Consider the following 17,681-nt stretch of genomic DNA (forward strand, 5'->3'; position numbering starts at 1 on the left):
ACTTAGGCAGGCGCTGATGGAGTTGAGATGTCGATCTTTACACTTCGGAAGGTTAATTCATTTCAAGGTCAGGTTTCAAAATGGGTAAACTACAATCTTGAAGCTGTTGTCCCTGGTCAGAGCAAACACTTGGAGGAAGGTCAGAACATTGTGCAGCAGTTAGTCACAAAAAATGGTAATGGAATCCCTCAGTCTCTGAAATTCAAATATTTGCTCGTTCTTCGCTGTCCCTCTGTGTTATCAGTCTCTCAGTCCTATTCATTTTCCACATGATTAACCAGGCTAGACAGGCAATGGATTAGGCGAAAGTGAGTACTGCAGATGCTGGAGATCAGAGTCAAGAGCGTGGTGCTGGTAAAGCAGGTCCAGGCAGCATCAGAGAAGCAGGAAAATCGATGTATTGGGCAAAATCCCTTCATCAGGCAATGGATTAATATCAATCTTCGTCATTAACCCACATAATTTGCTCTTCATGCTAAATACCTTTTATCCAGAACGGTATCAATTTCACAAAACAAGTTGGATTAAGGTCCTTTGCTGACGCAGATCAGTTTGGGGAGATTAACCCTTTGCCAGTAAAATGTCTCCAACTTCTTTTAATTTCAAAATACACTTTAAGCATTAAAAAAATCCATATATATTGTACACACACACATATACACACGTGCACACATATAGTTACAAACACAGTTCTCTTCTGTACAGTAGCATATCAAGGAAACAAGCAAACATTGGAGTTTGACTCTATCCAACAAACAAACCAAAGGCATCTCTTATTTGTACAAGATTATATTTACATGCATTTGAGGCACCAAGAGGGTCCGATAAGCGCACAGATTTAACTTCAACAGAAGGACCTCAGACGGTGGTCTTTCCCCACTGTGCTTTGGCTGCTGCTGCCCCAAGCTTTGGTGCGTCCCTCAGCACATAATTCTGGACTGTGGAATGTGCCAGACTGCAACACTCAGTCAAGGTCAATCCCGTGCTCTGAAAGGCCAATGATTTTTGGGCAGACTAAAGAACATCTTTCATTGAGTTGATGGTCCTCCAGGTGTTTGCCTCAGTGTGCATCCCAGGGAACAGAACGTAGAGCAGAGTTCTGTGTCAGGGAGCTGCTCGGGATGAACCTCAACAAGAACTATTGTGTCTTTCTCCAGATTTCCTTTGCAAAGCCACATTTCAGCAGGAGACCGTGATGGTCTCTGGACGCTCCCCCCCCCTCCCCCCCCACAACTGTTTTGAGGGTATCCCTGTATTTCCCATGACTAACTCATCTAGCCTGCACGTTCCTGGACATTTTAGTATGGTCAATTGACCTAACCTGCATATCTTCGGACTGTGGGAGGAAACCCACGTGGACATGGGAAGACTGTGAAAACTCCACATAGACGGTCACACGAGTGTGGGATTGAACAGAGGTCCCTGGCACTGAGAGGGCAGCAGTGCTAACCACTGAGCCACCCATATTTAATTTATTTGATTAACCTTTTGTCATGTGTACCTAAATACAGTGCAAAGCTTTGTTTACATGCAGTAGAGGCAGATCGTAGTAAGCAAGGACATACAGATTATAGGTGAAAGAAAAAACAACTTAGAGCCATACAGGTTACATTGCACAGGTCATGCACTAGGCAAGGTTAACATTAATAAGGTCAGCATTATTTGAAGTTAGAGAGTCCATTCATCAGGAGAAAGTAAGGACTGCAGATGCTGGAGGACACTTTCCTCATTCCTGAAGAAAGGCTCATGCCCGAATCGTCGATTCTCCTGCTCCTTGGATGCTGCCTGACCTGCTGCGCTTTTCCAGCAACACATTTTCAGCAAGTCCATTCATCAGTCTAATAACGGCTGGGAAGAAGCTGTTCCTGAAGCTGCTGGTGGGTGTGTTCAAGCTTCTGTATCTTCTGCCTGACGGGGGAGGTTGTAGGAGATCATTACCGGGGTGGGAGGGGTCCTCGATGAGGTTGGCAGCCATTCCACGGCAATGAGCCGTGTAAATGGAGTCCATGGATGGAAGGTTGGCTTGGGTGGTGGAACCACCTTCTGTAGTTTCTTATGGTGCTAAGCAGAGGAGTTGCCATACCAGGCCATTATGCACGCAGACAGTATGCTTTCTCTGATGCAGCTGTAGAAGCGGGTGAAGGTCATCATGGACGGGCCAAATTTCCTGAGCCACTTAAGGACGAAGAGGCGTTGTTGTGCCTTCTTGACCATCACATCTAAGTGGGAAGTCCAGGACAGATTATTGTCACTCTTAGGAACTTAACATTCTTGACCATTTCAACTTCAGCTCTGTTGATATAGAGGATGGCGTGTTCACCTCCTTTCAGTCCTTTAGTTTTGCCGACCTGCTGGTAGTGACTGGGAATTAGGAATTTACACAACAATACCTGAGACAAGAACCTTCCTCGGATATGTGCCCCAGCAGATTCCTGCCTCCAAAGCATATTTATTGCTGTTTTCCCATTTTTTGCCATAACAATTTCTCATGAGGATTGCATGGTACTGAGAGACATTGATAGAGTCATAGAGATGTACAGCATGGGAACAGACCCTTCGGTCCAACCTGTCCATGCCGACCAGATATCCCAACCCAATCTAGTCCCACCTGCCAGCACCCGGCCCATATCCCTCCAAACCCTTCCTATTCATATACCCATCCAAATGCCTCTTAAATGTTGCAATTGTACCAGCCTCCACCACATCCTCTGGCAGCTCATTCCATACATGTACCACCCTCTGCGTGAAAAAGTTGCCCCTTAGGTCTCTTTTATATCTTTCCCCTCTCACCCTAAACCTATGCCCTCTAGTTCTGGACTCTCCGACCCCAGGGAAAAGACTTTGCCTATTTACCCTATCCATGTCCCTCATAATTTTGTAAACTTCTATAAGGTCACTCCTCAGCCTCCGACGCTCCAGGGAAAACAGCCCCAGCCTGTTCAGCCATTCCCTGTAGCTCAAATCCTCCAACACTGGCAACATCCTTGTAAATCTTTTCTGAAACCTTTCAAGTTTCACAACATCCTTCTGATAGGAAGGAGACCAGAATTGCACACAATATTCCAACAGTGGCCTAACCAATGTCCTGTACAGCCGCAACATCATCTCCCAACTCCTATACTCAATACTCTGACTAATAAAGAAAGCATACCAAACACCTTCTTCACTATCCTATCCTACCTGTGACTCCACTTTCAAGGAGCTATGAACCTGCACTCCAAGGTCTCTTTATTCAGCAACACTCCCTAGGACCTTACCATTAAGTGTATAGGTCCTGCTAAGATTTGCTTTCCCAAAATGCAGCCTGATTACATCCATATATATCTGAGATATTTATTTGACTGTGTTGGTAACTGAAAAAGTTTTTTTTTAATTTGATATGGAGTAGTTGGCCTAGAATAAGACTATGAGACCATAATAAGTAGGAATAAGTAGGCCATTGGTCCCTTGAGCCTGTTCTGCATTTCAATTGATGGTCCAACATTTCTCACATTCACTTTCCTGCTTTTTCCCTAGAACCCTAGATTCCCCGACTGATCAAGAATCTATCTCAGCCTTAAAGATACAGAAGGGATCTGCCCCCACAGCTTTCTGCAGCAAGGAACTCTAAAGACTCTCAACCCTCTGAAAGAAGAAATTGCTGCTTTTTATCAAAACGTAATTTCTGCAGTAAGAAGCTGCAATAATTGATTAACATTTACAGTCAGTCATGCGTGTACAAATATAAACTCTCAACTTTCTAAACTTTCCAAAACACATTTGCAGACACATAGTTGAAGGATAAAGAAAAAAAAGATTTCTCTGCAGCGATGGACTTTCTGAGTGAAAGCACATTTTGACCAATGATTTATTTGTAAAGGCAACAGGATAAAGAACAAAGAACAAAGAAAATTTACAGCCCAAGAACAGGCCCTTCGGCCCTCCAAGCCTGAGCCGATCCAAATGTACTGTCTAAACCTGTCGGTCAATTCCTAAGCATCTAAAGCATAAGATATTTCCCAAGTCTGTTGCTTTGATGTTCTGGTACGTGTGGTCGAGTCACTAATCACACACGGTTGTCATAGAGACCCAGCTTGCTCAGGAATGCAACTTCGAAATGTTCTTTCAAAAGAATAAGAAAGTTTCATCCCGTCAACAAGGTAGTTTCCTTTTCCAAAATAAGAGAGATCAACTGGGTGACTTGTCCTTAGCAGGGCTGTCCTCCAACTGAACCACTTGGCCCATCCACTGCATGCCAGGCACCTCTCCAAGCCAACCAGCCCCAGCAGGTGTCTATAGGAAAGTAAGCAGTTGTTACCTACCATGTCATTTTCTGGAAGTCTGGTTATGATAAAAAAAAAACCCCAATGTCTGTAATAATCTTTCAACAACCTCTTTTAAAGAAATCACAAAACTTGAAATGATTCAGTTTTCCATGAACCTTTTAAACCTAAGTCCTCTGAGCAATATTTAATATAAAGCACCTGCTTGACAAAAGTGCCTTCTGTTAATTCCAAGGTTGGTCCTGTGATATAGTAAAATCACAGATGATTGCTGTATTCCCGCATGGATATAACAGCCTCCCACTTGGCCCCATGAGTAGATGAGTAGTTTGTCAGAAGCTGGAAGAAGCTGCTCTTAAAGGGCCATCGTACTTATATGCTACCATTTTGGATGTGTGTACAGATGCTTCCCCATCCGCAGTGATACATTCTAAGACCTACCATGGATGCCTGAAACCGCTCATAGTAGCGAACCCTATCATTTAAATGGGAAACTTACCACCGTGACAGCCCCCTGGAATTATTTCTGGAATATTCCATGTAATATTTTCGGGCCACAGTAAACCACGGATAACTGAAACCCGATACAAGGACATGGAGGCTGTACTATATTCTACTTCAGCACTGGCCCCTTTTTCTGGTGGATGCATGAGTCTGTGTTGCTGAGAATGCTGCTAACTCAAACCAGCTCAGTATGTGGCCTGCCATGCAGACTCAGTCTTCCTGACCTGTCATTGGTGGGAAGGAATGAGGAAGGTAAAGCTGGACCACAGACGTTTGCCAGGTTTGACTTCCATTCAACAGTAGCTCGCTGAAAGGAAAAGGACATTAGAGTCAGAGGAGGCCACTTGGCCCATCCGCTGCATGCCAGTCTATGCAGTGGCGCTACTGTATTGCCATGGTGACAATAGCTTTCTGGACTATTCTCCTCATCCTTCTAACCAGGACAGGGGAGATGTTACTGAACGCACAGCCGGTTTGCCTGAGCAAATTAAATATTAGATCAGAGTTGGTGGTGGTGGTGGTTCCTTTAAAGGCCTGCATTCTGAGTCCATTTCCCTGTGGGCCGCATTCTTCTGACTGCAGCTGCAGCTCACCCACTGTTTTGTCCACCATCCCGCCAACTGCTTGGGAGATGTTATTTGTCAATCTGGAGCTCTGGACGAACACCAACTTGGTGTTGTTGTTGATAGGCTGCCAGATGTGTGTAGTATTAAGCCTGAAGTGCTCTCATGTTTCGTTTCCTTCTAAGACTCCATTCCTGGGCCAGCCTGGCATTACTTTTTTTGTCTGGGATCAAATAGGTGGCAAAGGAAAGGGACCTACAACTGCCTTACTATTGAATAAGCTGAATCAGTGAATAAAACCAGTGAAGGTAGATCTTGACTCTGTTTGACAAGGGAATGTGGCAAGGGAGTGGTAACATTACTGGACTCCAGGTTAATGTCATAGAGTCATAGAGATGTACAGCACGGAAACAGACCCTTCGGTCCAACCTGTCCATGCTGACCAGTTATCCCAACCCAATCTAGTCCCACCTGCCAGCACCCGGCCCATATCCCTCCAAACCCTTCCTATTCATATACCCATCCAAATACCTCTTAAATGTTGCAATTGTACCAGCCTCCACCACATCCTCTGGCAGCTCATTCCATACACGTACCATCCTCTGCGTGAAAAGGTTACCCCTAATGTCTCTTTTAAAATTTTCCCCTTTCACCCTAAACCTATGCCCTCTAGTTCTGGACTCCCCGACCCCAGGGAAGAAATTTTGTCTATTTATCCTATCCATGCCCCTCATGATTTTATAAACCTTTGTAAGGTCACCCCTCAGCCTCCGACGCTTCAGGGAATACAGCCCCAGCCTGTTCAGCCTCTCCCTATAGCTCAAATCCTCCAACCCTGGTAACATCCTTGAGGACATGGATTCAAACCCCACCGTAGCTTGTGATGAAATTTGAGTTCAATAAAAATCTGAAATTCTTAAAATAGCTAACCTAATTGCAACCGTTTCTGTAAAAATTCATCTGGTTCAATAATGCCTTTTCGGGAAGGGAATCTGCCATCCTTACCCAGTCTGACCTACATGTGACTCCAGATCTACGGCAATGTGGTTAACTCTTAACTACCTTCTGGGCAATTAGGGATGGACAACAAATGCTGGACTAGTCAGTGATTCCCTTATCATGTGAATGAATAAGGAGGTACAAATTGAGTCATGGAGATCGGTCCTAAGCAATGACTTAAAGGAAGACCCTGGTGGAGAGGTTTAGGGAGGGATTCTGAGTCATAGAGTCATACAGAATGGAAACAGACCCTTTGGTTCAACCATTTGATGCTGACCACGATCCCCAATTAAACTTAGTCCCACCTGCCTGTTCTTGACCCATATCTCTCAAACCTTTCCTATTCATGGACTTGTCCAAATGTTTTTTAAATGGTTGTAACTGTACTGCATGAACCACTTCCTCTGGCAGTTCATCCCACAACCGAACCACTCTCTGTGTAAAAACAGTAGCCCCCTCATGTCCTTTTTAAATCTTTCTCCTCTTTCTGTGAAAATAAGCCCCCTAGTTTTGAACTCCCCCACCCTAGGGAAAGGACTCTTGCTGTTCACCTTATCTATGCCCCTCATGATTTTAACCTTTCAGTCTTAACAATGTCAATATCATCAATATTTCATGGAAAGATGAGGATGCTCTGGGTCTACATTCGATGGAGTTCAGAAAGGTAATTGAAACTTACAGAATACTGAACGACCTGGATACAGTAGACATTGGGAAGGTGATTCCATTAACAGGAGAGATCAGGTCACATGGGCAGAGCCTTAGAGTAAAGGGAAGACTCTTTAGAGTAGAGATAAGGAGAAACTTCTTCAGCCAGAGAGTGGTAAATCTATGGTATTCATTGCCACAGAAGGCTGTGGAGGCCAGGTCATTGAGTATATTTAAGACTGAGATAGATAGGTTCTTTGATCCTGTTAAGGGGATCAAAGTTTATGGGGAGAAGGCGGGGGTGAATGGGGGTGAGAAATTTATCAGCCATGGGCTGAATGGCCTAATCTTCTGGGGGTTATGCAGAGGGTATAAGTCGGAATAGGAAACAGCCAGCATGGGGGTGTTTTGTCAATGTATGATAAAGATACAAGTTTGCATCACATACAGACAAGGTAGTTAAAAAGGCATTTGGCACACCTGCCTTCATTGCTCAGTCCTTTGAGTATAGGAGTTGGGAGGTCATGCTGAGGTTGTACAGGACATTGGTGAGACCTGTTCTGGACTACTGTGTCCAGTTCTGGTCACCCAGTTATTGGAAGAATATTATTAAAGCTGGATAGGGTTCAGAAAAAATTTACCAGAATATTGCCAGGTATAGAAGGTTGGAGTTATAGATAGCTTGGGATGTTTTTCACCGGAGAGTAAGAGGTCGAGAGGTGACCTTATAGAAGTTTACAAAATAATGAGGGGTATAGGTAGAGTTAATGACAGTTGTCTTTTCCCCAGGATGGGAGATTTCAAGACTAGCGGGCACATTTTTAAGGTGAGAGGAGAGAGATTTAGAAAAGATATGGGGGCAATTTTTTTACACAGAGAGTGGTTCATATGTGGAATGAACTGACTGAGGAAGTGGTGGATGTGGGTACAATTACAACGTTTAAAAAAATAAGTACATGAATAGGAAAGGTTTGGAGAGATATGAGCCAGGAGCAGGCAGGTGGGACTAGCTTTGTTTTGGACTATGGTCAGCATGGACTGGTTGGAGTGAAGGGTATGACCTTATGTGGCCATTGCTGGCAAAGATACATTTTGTGAGCTTTCCCCCGGCAGCTCTGGTGATGGTGTGGGCAGAAACCAATAAAGCTGAGTGGAATGTAACGGGATTGAAATGCTGTCCTATTGGCTGGTGAGTGCTGAGGTTTCTCCCTCTATTACTTGCCCTGTGCGTGACAGGCCCCTTTCAACGGTCCGAGAATCTGCCCTGAGTAATGCTGACGCAGTCAGTTCACGTGGACCACCAAAGAAGATTAGACCAAAGACACTCGTATTTTTGTAGCGTCTTCCTAAGCCTTCGGGGGCACACGCTGACAGACGAATCACTTTTTCTGAAGTGCTGGGAGCCAGCAAGAGCCCACTTGTGCACAGCAAGATCCCAGGGCACACTATGTTTTAATGATCGGGGGGGCGGGGGGTCACTCCCCTGCTTTCCTACAAACCATCACATGGGATATTCTGCATGAGAAGGCAGACGTGGGGCCTATCGGTTTTAGCTGGAAGGTGGCACCTTCTCGAATGTGTGGCACCCCCCCCCCAGTAGTGCACCGGTGTGCCAACCTTGATTAGGCGCCCGCATTATTTACCCCAACCTCCTGCAGTTTCAAACAGTGGAGGCAAAAGGGCACATAAAGCGTGTGGACATCTGGCACTTCAAGGGTCAGCCAGCAGCTGCAGTTTCCTGCAATCGGATCGGGGAGATCCTCACCCTGCCAGTGGGACGTCCCGATTCAGGCTCTGGCAGAAGGTTCCAGGAGCCTGTACCCACCTCCTCCCTGAGGGCAATTACAATCGTCAGCCCCACGTCTTGTCTTGCGAGAGAAACGCAAGTCCCTTTTTCTGCTTAAACCAAGGTTCAAAGAGCTTCCTGTTATTGTGAATCGAGATGTTTTCCAATCGCAAGTGTGTCACTCCTTTGGACTCGGATCAGTACCTCCAGAAAGGTCTCCACCTCTGGTGTATGCTGCATGTCACTAATGTCAGAGACATAGCTTTCCTGATCTCTTCACTCTTTATTTTCTGGGTCATTTTAACTTGATACAGGCCACTGAAGGACTGGTCTTAGCCCTTCCCCCATTCCCCCACCCCCACCTCCTGATTTCACCCTTCTCTCAATTCCCACCCACCGTTAGGGTTAGGGTTACTGATTGTCCATCATGAGCAGTAAGTCCTCTTCTCCCTGATGTGGGGAGCTGAGGTGGACAAGGTCGGGAGTGCGGGGTCAGGATGGTTGGAAACCTCTTAGAACATAGAACATTACAGCACACTACAGGCCCTGCAGCCCTCAATGTTGCTCCGACCTGTGGAACCAATCTAAAGCCCATCTAACCTACACTCTTGCATTTTCATCCATATGCCTATCCAATGACCATTTAAATGCCTTTAATGTCGGCGAGTCCACTACTGTTGCAGACAGTGCATTCCACGTCCCTACTACTCTCTGAGTAAAGAACCTACCTCTAATATCTGTCCTATATCTATCACCCCTCAGTTTAAATCTATGTCCCCTTGTGCTAGCCATCACCATCTGAGGAAAAAAGCTCTAACTGTCCACCCTATCTAATCCTCTGATCATCTTGTATGTCTCTATTAAATCACCTCTTTACCTTCTCTCTAACGAAGACAGCCTCAAGTCCATCAACCTTTCCTCATAAGACCTTCCCTCCATACCAGGCAACGTCCTGGTAAATCTCCTCTGAACCCTTTCCAAAGCTTCCACATCTTTCCTACAATGCGGCAACCAGAACTGTATACAATACTCCAAGTGTGGCTGCACCAGAGTTTTGTACAGCTGCAACATGATCTCATGGCTCTGAAACTCAATCCATCTACCAATAAAAGATAACACACCATATGCCTTCTTAACAACCCAATCAACCTGGGTGGCAACCTTCAGGGATCTATGTACATGGACACTGAGATCTCTCTGCTCATCTCTACACTACCAAGAATCTTACCATTAGCCTAATACTCTGTATTCCTGTTACTCCTTCCAAAGTGAATCACCTCATACTTTTCCATGTTAAACTCTATTAAACTCTCGGAAGAGACTCAGGTTGAAAGCTCAAGGCAAAATTCCTTCCACTGTTGCCAGCCTGAGTTCAAATCCTAACAGGGCCCAGCTGTTGGTGAAAGGTTTTGAATCTGCCAGTTTGCGGACTGAAAGTATTGGCCAGTGACCCAGCCAAGATGGCAGCCTCTTCTGTCACAGCCACCAGTAAGCCCACAGAAAGCAAGGGCACTCACTGGGCTGAGTGGCCACCGGGGAGTAGGTGTTCAGGAAGTGCCAAAGAATAATGTTGGATAAATGGTATTAAAATCCTCCTTGGTCCAGTTGATTGGCAGGAACCAACGCAATGGGCCTCTGATCCCTCTGCTTCAGTGCATGCTGTAATTTGCTGGTCACATACACCTGCTCTCCAGCACCTGCTAAATGATGGAATATGTCGATAGGCTCTAGCGGGATCAGGAAGGCCCCATGGAAAAGCAGGACCTACTGTGGGAAAAGCGGTGTCAGCCATTTGTCCGTGGGATTTCGGCATTGGCTTGCACAGCATTTACAGGGCGGCTCAGTGGTTAGCACTGCTGCCTCATGATGCCAGGGTTCAATTCCCGCCTCGGGTGACTATCTGAGTGGAGTTTGCACGTTCTCCCTGTGTCTGCGTGGGTTTGGTCTGGGTGCTACCGGTTTCCTCCCACAATCCAAAGATGTACAGGTCAGGTGAATTTGTCGTGCTAAATTGCCTAAAGTGTTAGCCAGGGGTAAATATAGGCGAGAGAAATGGGTCTGGGTGGGTTACTCTTTGGAGGGTCGGTGTGGGCCAAATGGCCTGTTTTCTCACTGTAGGGATTCTAAACTATTGTGGCTGAAAATGTGTTGCTGGAAAAGCGCAGCAGGTCAGGCAGCATCCAAGGGACAGGAGAATCGATGTTTCGAGCATAAGCCCTTCTTTTAAACTATTGTCCCTGCCAGCCATGTCACTAAGGACCGAGAGTCACGTGTAGGTCAGGATGGCAGATAAACGTCCCGAAAGGATACTGGGGAGATAGGCGGGTGATTGGGCATTTTCTAATAAACTATTCCGGGATGTTTACACGAGTTTTTGTTTTGACAACAATGAACAGTGATTGGACCTAATATTCCAGGTTTTATATTGAATTCAAACTTCACCACCTACCCCAGTGCAATTTGAACCCACATTGCCCCAACATTATCTCGAGCTTCGAGATTGCTAGTCCCAGTGACATCTTGTTATCACATGCCACCCCATGACAGTAAGAAAGTTGCTGGAGGTTGGGTGGGAGGTGGAGGGGGAAGAGGGAATGTCCCTTTCAGAGCCACCTTAAGAGAGCTCGCAGGACTCGCACATTCGAAGTGTGCCACGCCTGCGGTGGGGTGGATGGGACATTTGCCATTGGCTGAATATCTCCCGTTCCTCATGATTCAGCCCCTTCGTGTGAGGAATCCATTCGGTGACTCAGCTAAAACCTTTGCACTGTGGGCTGCTGCTTTTAAAGAGGCAGGCAACACCACAGAACCCAGAGCCCAGTGGTGATTTCCGCCATGATAACGGTGAGGTGAGACTGATGCTCTCTGTCATAGTGTTTCCATAGCCACAGGGCAGAGGAAATCCTTTGCTGTCTCAGAGGAGAATGAGATAGTGAGGGATGTGTTTGCAGGCCCACTCTGTGTGTTTGATAATAAGGGGTATGTTTGCAGGCCCAGTCTGTGTTTTTGATAGTAAGGGGTGTGTTTACAGGCCCACTCTGTGTGTTTGATAGTAAGGGGTGTGTTTGCAGGCCCACTCTGTGTGTTTGATAATAAGGGGTATGTTTGCAGGCCCACTCTGTGTGTTTGATAATAAGGCGTATGTTTGCAGGCCCAGTCTGTGTGTTTGATAGTAAGGGGTGTCTTTGCAGGCCCAGTCTATGTGTTTGATAATAAGGGGTATGTTTGCAGGCCCACTCTGTGTGTTTGATAATAAGGGGTATGTTTGCAGGCCCACTCTGTGTGTTTGATAGTAAGGGGTATGTTTGCAGGCCCACTCTGTGTGTTTGATAGTAAGGGGTGTGTTTACAGGCCCATCTGTGTGTTTGATAGTAAGGGGTGTGTTTACAGGCCCAGTCTGAGTGTTTGATAGTAAGGGGTGTGTTTACAGGCCCAGTCTGTGTGTTTGATAATAAGGGGTATGTTTGCAGGCTCACTCTGTGTGTTTGATAGTAAGGGGTGTGTTTACAGGCCCACTCTGTGTATTTGATAGTTAGGGGTGTGTTTACAGGCCCAGTCTGTGTGTTTGATAGTAAGGGGTGTGTTTACAGGCCCAGTCTGTGTGTTTGATAGTAAGGGGTTGTGTTTACAGGCCCAGTCTGTGTGTTTGATAGTAAGGGGTGTGTTTACAGGCCCAGTCTGAGTGTTTGATAGTAAGGGGTGTGTTTACAGGCCCAGCCTGTGTGTTTGATAGTAAGGGGTGTGTTTGCAGCCCAGTCTGTTTGTTTGATAGTAAGGGGTTGTGTTTGCAGGCCCACTCTGTGTGTTTGATAGTAAGGGGTGTGTTTACAGGCCCAGTCTGAGTGTTTGATAGTAAGGGGTGTGTTTGCAGGCCCACTCTGTGTGTTTGATAGTAAGGGGTGTGTTTACAGGCCCAGTCTGAGTGTTTGATAGTAAGGGGTTGTGTTTGCAGGCCCACTCTGTGTGTTTGATAGTAAGGGGTTGTGTTTGCAGGCCCACTCTGTGTGTTTGATAATAAGGGGTGTGTTTACAGGCCCAGTCTGAGTGTTTGATAGTAAGGGGTGTGTTTACAGGCCCAGTCTGTGTGTTTGATAGTAAGGGGTGTGTTTACAGGCCCAGTCTGTGTGTTTGATAGTAAGGGGTGTGTTTACAGGCCCACTCTGTGTGTTTGATAGTAAAGGGTTGTGTTACAGGCCCAGTCTGTGTGTTTGATAATAAGGGGTGTGTTTGCAGGCCCACTCTGTGTGTTTGATAGTAAGGGGTGTGTTTACAGGCCCAGTCTGAGTGTTTGATAGTAAGGGGTTGTGTTTGCAGGCCCAGTCTGTTTGTTTGATAGTAAGGGGTTGTGTTTGCAGGCCCACTCTGTGTGTTTGATAGTAAGGGGTGTGTTTACAGGCCCAGTCTGAGTGTTTGATAGTAAGGGGTGTGTTTACAGGCCCAGTCTGTGTGTTTGATAGTAAGGGGTGTGTTTGCAGGCCCAGTCTGTGTGTTTGATAGTAAGGGGTGTGTTTACAGGCCCAGTCTGAGTGTTTGATAGTAAGGGGTTGTGTTTACAGGCCCAGTCCGTGTGTTTGATAGTAAGGGGTGTGTTTGCAGGCCCAGTCTATGTGTTTGATAGTAAGGGGTGTGTTTACAGGCCCAGTCTGAGTGTTTGATAGTAAGGGGTGTGTTTACAGGCCCAGTCTGTGTGTTTGATAGTAAGGGGTGTGTTTACAGGCCCAGTCTGAGTGTTTGATAGTAAGGGGTGTGTTTACAGGCCCAGTCTGTGTGTTTGATAGTAAGGGGTGTGTTTACAGGCCCAGTCTGTGTGTTTGATAGTAAGGGGTGTGTTTACAGGCCCACTCTGTGTGTTTGATAGTAAAGGGTTGTGTTACAGACCCAGTCTGTGTGTTTGATAGTGAGGGGGTGTGTTTACAGGCCCAGTCTGTGTGTTAGATAGTGAGGGGTTGTGTTTGCAGGCCCACTCCACTCCTGATCTGCAGGGCAGATGGAATCTGCACAGTTAATGTCAACCAGCTTGAAGCAGGAGAAAGTGTGGAGTGCAAATGCTGGAGATCGGAGTCGAGAATGTGGTGCTACAAAAGCACAACAGGTCAGGCAGCATCCGAGGACCAGAAGAGTCAATGTTATGGGCATAAGCCTGTTAAGTCCTGATGAAGGCCTTATGCCCGTAACGTCGACTCTCCTGCTCCTCGGATGCTGCCTGACTGGCTGTGCTTTTCCAGAACCACATTCTTCAGCCTGAAGCAGGAGCAGGAACAGGAGCAGGGATGGAATAGGAACTGAAGAAGGAGCTGGAATAGTTGCAGGAGCAGTCTGAGGCAGCACTAACAGTGGCTGTCATTCCTGGTGTAAATGCAGGCACTAACTTGCTCACAGCAATCTCCAACAAACAGCGATCTGATCGGAACTGGTTTATCAGTATTGAAAGAGTCAGGTGAATGATACATATTGATAACATTCTGAGAACTTTCACATCCACTGAGGGGGCTGATGGGACTTTTGTTTCACATCTCGTCTGAAAAATGGCACCTCCAACAGTGCAGCACTCCCTCAGTACTGCACTGTATGTTAGCAAAGGTCTCTGTGGCCACCTCACTAGAGTGGCACCTGAACCTGTGTGTGAGGGCACAAGGGTACGAAACAGGGAATATTGAGGAATGTCGTCATGATGATGTTGGATGGACTTGGTGGGGGAACTGTGCCATCAGCACAGAAAGAGGCCGTTCAGCCCATCGAGTCCACACCCACCCAGATCCATTCCATCCCTGTAACCCTGCATTTCCCATGGCTAATCCACCTAACCTGCGCATCTTTGGACTGTGGGAGGAAACCCACACAGACACAGGCAGAACGTGCAAACTCTACACAGACAGTCACCTGAGGCTGGAATTGAACCCAGGTCCCTGGCGCTGTGAGGCAGCAGCGCTGACCACTGAGCCCCAGCGCTGCCCTTGACAGTTCATGTTTCATTTTCTTTCAGTTTCATTTTCATTCAGTTTCATTTTCGTTAATTTCACTGGCAGCAAATTGAACAGGGACTCCGACCAGCCTCGGTCCTGATCCAGGAGACCTGTCTGCAAATAGCTGAAGATGTGGGAAATAAAGAGCCACCAATGTCCCAGTCCTGCGTTCCGTAGCTAAGGAAACAAAAAAAAAACTGGGAGAGTTAATGCTTCGTACCTAAAGGTTGAAATTATAATTGTCAAAGAATCAGTTTGCTACAAAACTAATTTTCTTACCTTATCATTTAGATACTGAGGGATATAAAATAATTAGAGACTCTGTATTGCAGAGTTGTAATTATGGTAACTTTATGTGGGAGCAAGATAAAAACAATGCACTGACACAGGCCGCGTTTCTAGTAACTGAATTGTTGTGATGGAAACAATCCATTGCCTCATGCTCAGGCTGAGTCCAGAGCCTTATTAAAATTAAAAGGAACACCACAGAACTAATTCTTTGTGCGTCACATTTCAGCTTCCTCCAAAAATGCTTTTCAGCATGAATTAAGTTTGGAGGTTTGTTTTTAAGGCCCTGGGCATTAGGTCTCAGACAGCCGTGTGTTGGAGAGCCTGGTTGCATTGACAACATATGGAGTAGTTTTTCCATTCGCTGACTGAGGATTTTTTCAGGAATCTTGCTCATGGATTTGAACCAGATGGAGGTGGTCAGGAGCTTCAAGTTCCTCGGAGTAAACATCCTGGCCCATCCACGTCGATGCTAACACAGCGACATCCTGAACTCATTCAGGAGGTTAAGGCAATTCGGCATGCCCACAATGACTCTTTACCAGTTCTTATAGATGCCCCATAGAAAGCATTCCATTCGGTTGCATCATGTCTTGGTACGGCAACTGCTCTGCCCAGGACCGTAAGAAACTGCAGAGAGTTGTGAACACAGCCCAGTCCATCACGCCAACCAGCCTTCCATCCAGTGACTCCATCTACACTTCTCACTGCCTCAGGACGGCAGACAATGTCATCAAAGACCCCTCCCACCCCGGTTACACTCTCTTCCAACCTCTTCCATTGGGCAGAAGATACAGAAGCTTGACAAATCACACCAACAGATTCCAAGAGCAGCTTCTTCCCTGCTGTTGTCAGACTTATGAAAGGACCTCTCATATATTAGAGTTGATCTTTTTCTGTACCTTATGGGCAGCACAGTGGCACAGTGGTTAGCACTGCTGCCTCACAGTGGCAGAGACCTGGGTTCAATTCCCGCCTCAGGCGACTGACTGTGTGGAGTTTGCACGTTGTCTGCGTGGGTTTCCTCCGGGTGCTCCGGTTTCCTCCCACAGTCCAAAGATGTGCAGGTCAGGTGAATTGGCCATGCTAAATTGCCCGTAGTGTTAGGTGAAGGGGTAAATGTAGGGGTATGGGTGGGTTGCGCTTCGGCGGGCTGGTGTGGACTTGTTGGGCCGAAGGGCCTGTTTCCACACTGTAATCTAATCTAATCTTCCCTTTATCTGTAACAGTATGTTTTGCATTCTGTTTTATTACCCTGATGTACTTATGTAAGGTATGGTTTGTCTGGTTAGCACGCAAAACAATACTTTTCACTGTTTCACTGTACGTATGACAGTAATAAATCAAAGAAGTAAGAGGAATGAATTTTGCAAAGCAGTGCCAGGGGTCATAGTGTCCTTAATCATCGCAGGTCCAGACACATTTGTAGTGCAGGAGAGTGTGAGTGCCCTCAGGGACACTGCTGAGCTGAGTGCATCTGAATTCCCAGCAGTATATTCTGGTGTCTAGGTTCAACTCTAACGGATGTGAGGCTGATGGGTTTGCCTGAGAGGAGAGGGGGATTAATCTGTGAGGGTGCTGGGCCTACTCTCCACACCCAGTCTCTTGTGGAGTTAGATATGGCAATCCTGCTGGGGATTTTGTCCTAGTCTGGGACCTTTCTGAGAGGTTCCGATAAGGTTGTTTTGTCAGCTCGAGACTGCACATTGTGCACAGTCGAAACACACAGTAAGCCCCGTTGATCTGTTCACGTGGTGGCTATAACAGGCTTGATGAGTGCATCGAACGTCAGGATTTCTGTTTGTAAAGGGGCCGACATTTTGCAGCAACTGTACCCCAGCCCTCCCACTCCCTGGTATTCTCCCATCCTCCCACTACCTGACCCTCCCTCTCTGATTTGCGCCATCTCTGACTGACACACCTCCGAAACTCTCTGATTCTTTCTCTCTCTCCCACCCTCCCTTGCCCCACTCCTCCCGACCCTCTTCTCCCCTCGCTCCTTGACTTTGTCCAACACTCTCCAACTCTCTATCCCTCTCCAACTCCATCTCCCTCATTCTGATCCCCAATCCTCTCTAATTCTTGTTCTCCCTGTTACCCTGTCCCCTCTCCCTCACTGACACTCCACAAATTTTCCCCCTCCTCAGCTATCCCCCCCCCGATTCTGTTGATTCCTCTCCTTCCCTCTCTCTTCTCCCCTCCCTTCCCAACCATTGGCTAGCTCTTTGTGAAAATGAACCCCATATATATACATATATGATATATTATATATATTCCAGTGCAATGTGGAAAGCAAAAGCTCCTGGTGTTGGGAGTAATGTATTGGTATGGATAGAAGATTGGCTGGCCTACAGAAAACTGAGTAAGCATAAATGAGTCATTGACTGGTTGACAATATTTAACAAATAGGGATCAGTGCTGGTACAAATTATGTCAATGATTTGGATGAAGGGGTGGAGGGCATGGTTACTAAATTTGCTGATGATTCAAAAATTAGATCAGAAGAGAATAATAAGGTGGATACAAAGCAATGCAGATATGTCGTGTGAGCAGTCTGTGGGTTTTGGGTGGCATGGTGGCTCAGTGGTTAGCACTGCTATCTCATAGCGCCAGGGACCCGGGTTCGATTCTAGCCATGGGCGACTGTCTGCGTGGAGTTTGCACATTC

General features: G+C 46.4%; 1 long non-coding RNA gene across 1 annotated transcript in view; it reads right to left on the bottom strand.

Annotated features, from left to right (window-relative positions):
- Positions 1–1,247: 1,247 nt before the first annotated feature.
- The window catches only part of LOC122554914 (uncharacterized), a 29,329-nt gene continuing 12,895 nt past the window's right edge, over positions 1,248–17,681 (bottom strand). The window contains exon 3 of the long non-coding RNA XR_015758939.1: positions 1,248–4,272. This is a non-coding gene — a long non-coding RNA (uncharacterized LOC122554914). The remainder of the gene's footprint in view (positions 4,273–17,681) is intronic.

Source organism: Chiloscyllium plagiosum, unplaced genomic scaffold (assembly GCF_037043375.1).
Source record: "Chiloscyllium plagiosum isolate Xiang-an unplaced genomic scaffold, Cpla_swu_hap1 HiC_scaffold_12, whole genome shotgun sequence".
Classification (NCBI taxonomy): Eukaryota; Metazoa; Chordata; class Chondrichthyes; order Orectolobiformes; family Hemiscylliidae; genus Chiloscyllium; species Chiloscyllium plagiosum.